Source organism: Rana temporaria, chromosome 1 (genome assembly GCF_905171775.1).
Source record: "Rana temporaria chromosome 1, aRanTem1.1, whole genome shotgun sequence".
NCBI lineage: Eukaryota > Metazoa > Chordata > Amphibia > Anura > Ranidae > Rana > Rana temporaria.
This window is the reverse complement of record NC_053489.1, coordinates 5,846,646-5,852,759: the sequence shown is the minus strand read 5'-3', so window position 1 is coordinate 5,852,759 and position 6,114 is coordinate 5,846,646.

Genomic DNA, 6,114 nt, shown 5'->3' with positions numbered 1-6,114 from the left:
CTGATCACTGGGACAGGTTGTATGGGGGTCAGCTAGGGGTGTCAGGGTCTCTCAACCTCAGTGATCTCAGCTCAGCAAGTCCTTGCACGCCACGGCCTCTTGGGGGGGTAATGCTCCTGGTCCTGGGGTCAAGTTGCAGCCAGCGCCCAGCCCTGCAGCCCTGCGTCTAACTCCCTGGCATGCCCTGCCTCTGCCTGCTTCCAAGAATCCGGTCCCAGGGAGTTGTAGTTTCCTCTGCGCTACTCTGTTTTCCACCCACCCGGAGCTTGAGCGTGGACTACAACTCCTGGAATGCAACAGCTAGTGGTCAGCCCGACTTCCAAGACCAGAATAAAAAATAAAATGGTAGAGGGCATTTTGAACATAAGTAAGGGCGGCCTAGGAGGCAATTGCCACCCTGCCCCCCCGGCCAAGCCCTCCCCTGGCACCCACCCACCTTGACAGATTTCTGTTCACGTATCTGGGCTTCGTGGGTTATTCTCTTTAGTTCTGGACTGGGAACGGCTCTTGCTTTTTCTGCCCCGGCTCCTGGATCGGCTCTTGCTCTTCTTTTCCCGGCTCCTGGAAAGGGAACAGCTCTTGCTCTTCTTTCCCCGGCTCCTGGAAAGGGAACGGCTCTTGCTCTTCTTTCCCCGGCTCCTGGAAAGGGAACGGCTCTTGCTCTTCTTGCCCCGGCTCCTGGATAGGGAACGGCTCTTGCTCTTCTTTCCCCAGCTCCTGGAAAGGGAACGGCTCTTGCTCTTCTTTCCCCGGCTCCTGGAAAGGGAACGGCTCTTGCTCTTCTTGCCCCGGCTCCTGGATAGGGAACGGCTCTTGCTTTTTCTGCCCCGGGTCCTGGATCAGCTCTTGCTCTTCTTTCCCCGTATCCTGGATAGGGAACGGCTCTTGCTCTTCTTGCCCCGGCTCCTGGATAGGGAACGGCTCTTGCTCTTCTTTCCCCAGCTCCTGGATATTGAACGGCTCTTGCTCTTCTTGCCCCGGCTCCCGGATCGGGAACAGCTTTTGCTCTTCCTGCCCCGGGTCCTGGATTGGGAACAGCTTTTGCTCTTCCTGCCCCAGGTCCTGGATTGGGAACAGCTTTTGCTCTTCCTGCCCCAGCTCCTGGATAATGGACGGCTTTTGCTCTTCCTCCCCCGGCTCCTGGATAGGGAACGGGTCTTGCTCTTCTTTCCTTGACTCCTGGATAGGGAAAGGCTTTTGCTCTTCTTGCCCCGGCTCCTGGATGGGGGAAAGGCTCTTGCTCTTCCTGCCCCGGGTCCTGGATCGGGAATGTCTATTGCTCTTCTTGCCCCGGCTCCCGGATCAGGAACGGCTTTTGCTCTTCCTGCCCCGGCTCCTGGATCGGGAACGGCTTTTGCTCTTCCTGCCCCGACTCCTGGATAGGGAACGGCTATTGCTCTTCTTGCCCTGGCTCCTGGATGGGGGAAAGGCTCTTGCTCTTCCTGCCCCTGGATCAGAAATGGCTTTTGCTCTTCCTGCCCCAGCTCAATGATCGTGAAAGACTTTTGCTCTTCCTTCCCCCAGCTCCTGGATCGGAAACGACTTTTGCTCTTGCCCCGACTCCAGGATTGGGAACGACTTTTGCTCTTTCTGCCTTGGCTCCTGGATCTAGAACGACTCCTGAACCTTTTCATGGGACTTCTAGATCGGGATAAACTTCGGCTTGCGCTTTTTTCATACTCCAACTCAACTAACGAATCCATGATTCAATGCTGAAGACCGGTGCTCAGGCTGGGATGTTCCATTCCCAATACTGTCAATCCATGGTATAAAAAATTCCGGCAACTCTGTGTGCTTTTCTTCTTGAACTTTATTGGCTACCTGTGAATTGAGACAGTATACAAAATACTAACGCGTTTCATAGAACTATCAGGAAGGCTATTAAACGCGTTAGCATTTTGTACACTGTGTCAATTCCTATGTAGCCGATAAAGTTTGTTAAGAAGAGTACACTGAGTTGCTGAGACTTTTTTTTATCATGGAATGTATCCAAGATTGGTGCCATGGACCTGATGAGGATCTACCTACCTCTCATGTATTGGAAAAGTGCTACTGCTCTTTAGCCTGATCCTACATTGCCTTCGGAGATCCCCTTGATCCAGATGAAAACATTGGCCCAGATTCAGAGAGCAATTGCGTCTGCGTAACCATAGTTACGCAGCGCAATTGCTTACTTGCCCCGGCGTAACGAATGCTCCTGATTCAGGAACCTCGTTACGCCGACTGCAGCCTAAGATATGCGTGGCATAAGGCTCTTATGCCCTCATATCTTAGGCTGCATTCTTACGTTGGCCGCTAGGTGGCGTTCCCGTTGTGGTCAGCGTATAGTAGGCAAATTGCATACTAACGCCGATTCACAACGTTACGCGAGCCCTGCGTACGCAGTTTACGTCGTTTGCGTACGTCGTTTTTTTTGCGTAAGGCTGCCCCTTCTATAGCAGGGGCAGCCAATGCTAAAGTATACCCGTCGTTCCCGCGTCACGAAATTTACGTCGTTTGCGTAAGTGAATCGTGAATGGCGCTGGACGCCATTCACGTTCACTTTGAAGCAAATGACGTCCTTGCGACGTCATTTACCGCAATGCACGTCGGGAAAGTTTCCCGACGGAGCATGCGCACTACGCTCGGCGCGGGAACGCGCCTAATTTAAATGATTCCCGCCCCCTACGGGATCATTTAAATTGCGCGCGCTTACGCCGGGCATTTTGCCGGAGCGCCCACGCAATTTACAGAGCTACTGCTACGTGAATCCTGGGTAGCGCAGAAAATTTGCGGGGGCGCAGGGCAAAAACGGTGCCCTGCGCCTACGTAAAAAAAGCGCAAATGTTACTGAATCTACCCCATTGAATGTGGGTCCTTTAGGATCCCAGCACTGCTCATGGTAGGGAACACCTACCAGGCATCCTTGCCCGGCCTAACCAGCACTCGCTGGGAAACTTTCACACCCATCCTGACCTAACCAGCAATGGACCTGACTGTGACCTCCCAATACGTAGAGGTATTTCCAGGAGACGTCTCTATACAGAGGTTACAGGAAGGCGATGGCCACATGGAGTCCGGCCTAGTTTAGAGAGTTTAGAGAGTTGTGGAGTGAGAGGAGAGACCCGTTACCTACCTCGTCCACACCAGTACCTGACCTCATAAATGCTCTTTTGGAAGAACGATCAGACATTACCATAGACACCCTCCTAAACCTTGTGGACAGCCTTCCCAGAAGAGGTGAAGCTGTTATAGCTGCAAAGGGCGGAGCCAACTCAACATTGAACCCTCCGGACTAAGACTGGGGTGTCATTAACCACTTCAATACCGGGGGGCACTTACACCCCCTTCCTGCCCAAGCCAATTTTTAGGCGTCTGCGCTGTCGCTGTATAAATGACAATTGCGCGGTCGTGCTACACTGTACATAGACAGAATTTATATCAGTTTGTACCCACAAATAGAGCTTTCTATTGGTGGGATTTGATCACCTCTGCGGGATTTTATTTTTTGCTAAACAAATAAAAAAAAAAAATCTTTTATTTCTGTTATAAAATATTTGTAAGTACGTTTTTTCCTTCACTGATGGGCACTGATAAGGTGGCACCAATGAGGTGGTACTGATGGGTACTGACGATGGGCACTGATGGGTGGTACTAATATGCAGCACTGATGGGCATTGATAGGCAGCACTGTTGGGCACTCATGGGTGGCACTCATGGGCATTGATAGGCAGCACTGATGGGCACTGATAGTCGACACTGATGGGCACTGATAGGCTGCAATGATGGGTACTTATGGGTGGCACTCATAGCCGGCACTGCTGGGCACTGATGGGCACTGATAGGCGACACTTATGGGCACTGAAAGGCTGAAATGATGGGTACTTATGGGTGGCACTGATAGACGGCACTGATAGGTGGCACTGCTGGGCACTGATATGTGGCACTGATGGGCATTGATAGGTGGCATTGATGGGCAGTCATGGGCACTGATAGGCGACACTGATGGGCACTAAAAGGCTGTAATGATGGATACTTATGGGTGGCACTGAAAGGTGGCACTGCTGGGCACTGATACATGGCACTGGTAGGCATTGTGGATGGGCACTGATTGGCAGCTTTTTACTTTTTACCAACTGATTGGCAGCTGCCTGGGCACAGATTGGCATTTCCCTGGAGGTCTAGGGGGGCATACCTGGTGGTCCAGTGTGGTGGCCATCCCTAGTGGTTCCGGCGGCATCCTGTTGGTCCTGGGTGGGCATCCGAGGGGGGGCTGCGCTGATATACAATCAGCACAGACCCCCCCGTCAGGCGAGCAGCTGATCTGCTCTCCTCTACTCGTGTCTGTCAGAGTGAGGAAAAGCCGATCAACGTCTCTTCCTGTTTACATCGTGATCAGGTGTGATTGGACACGGCTGATCACGTGGTAGAGCCTCCATTCGGAGGCTCTTTACCGAGATCGGTGCAGCGGTGTGTCAGACTGTATTGAATACGGTGATGAGTGTTTTTAATATTTGTACAAGAAACCTTGAAGTGGAAGTAAACCCCCCTATCGTTTTCAGCCGAGGAAGCCGCCATCTTTGCCTCGGTTTAATCTACAACTGCCATATAGTGCTGACCATGTGATCAGCCATTGGAGGGTTTGACAGTTTGGTTGAGAGCACAACCAATGGGAGTGTTACCTTTCCGGCACGTGCCGGATGGGTTTAGGGATGGGTTTACTTCCGCTTTAAGTTTTTTTATATAGTTCTTGATGTGTTTCCGATATCTATATGCCCTCCGTAATGACAACAATGGCCCAGATTCAGGTACATTTGCGCGATATTTGTGGGGGAGCAGGGCAACGATTTTGCCCTGCGCCCCCGCAAATATTTTGCGCTGCCCTTGATTCACGGAGCAGTAGCTCCGTGAATTGCGAGGGCGCGCCGGCAAATTTGCCCGGCGTAAGCGCGCGCAAGTTAAATGATCCCGCCTGGGGCGGGAATCATTTAAATTAGGCGCGCCCCCGCACCGAGCGTACAGCGCATGCTCCGTCGGGAAACTTTCCCGACGTGCATTGCGGCAAATGACGTCGCAAGGACGTCATTTGCTTCAAAGTGAACGTGAATGGCGTCCAGCGCCATTCACGAAGCACTTACGCAAACGACGTGAAATTCAAATTTCACGTCGCGGGAGCGGCGGCTATACTTTAGCATTGGCTGCCCCTACTATTAGAAGGGGCAGCCTTGCGCTAAAGTTGCAGTACGGAAACTCCGTACCTGGCTTGCGCGGGGCCCACGCAAGTTTGTGAATCAGTTGGTAGTATGCAATTTGCATACTACACGCTGATACACAATGGGAGCGCCCCCTAGCGGCACACGCAAGAATGCAGCCTAAAATCTGCGAGGCATAAGAGCCTTATGCCGCGCATATCTTAGGCTGCAGTCGGTGTAACGAGGTTCCTGAATCAGGAGCACTCGTTACACCGGAGCAAGTAAGCACTTGCGCTGCGTAACCTATGGTTACACAGGCGCAATTGCTTCTTGAATCTGGGCCAGTGTTGGTATCTTAGGGTTTATATAAACTTTTATGTTTTTATACTTGGCCGGTAGTTAAAATGGAGGCCTCCAAAACATATTCTTTGTGCTCGGGGGCCCTTTGGTAATCTTGCCCCCCCCCCACCGCCGATTGTCAAATCTTCATCTGGAAATGGCCCTCACGTGTCAAAGTCTGACGGCCTTCAAACCAACGCTGAGAAAATCTCTGACACCTTTATTGGAGGTTTTGTTTTGTCTCAAGTCAGCGCCGCGCGTTCTTATGAAAAGCGCCGCGGCGAAGGAGTGACATCCTTACTGTGAGGACAATCCAATAACCCGAGAGATGAAACCTGCGGCTGGTCCTTGTGACAGGAGATGAAACGTCTCTGACGTGGGAAGACAATGAAGATGGTTTTATACCGACAATGAAGAGAGGCGGCCAAACCTGCGCCGAGTCCGAGGATCCGGAGATTCTGGGATTCCCATTTTCATTTTCTCTCTTTTTTTTGTTTTCCCCCCAAAAAAACTTTCTCTAGCCAATGTCATTATCTATCTCTGTGGAAAGGGTGTGTGGTTGGAAACGCCCCCAAATATGCAACTAACAAGGTTTATGTATTAT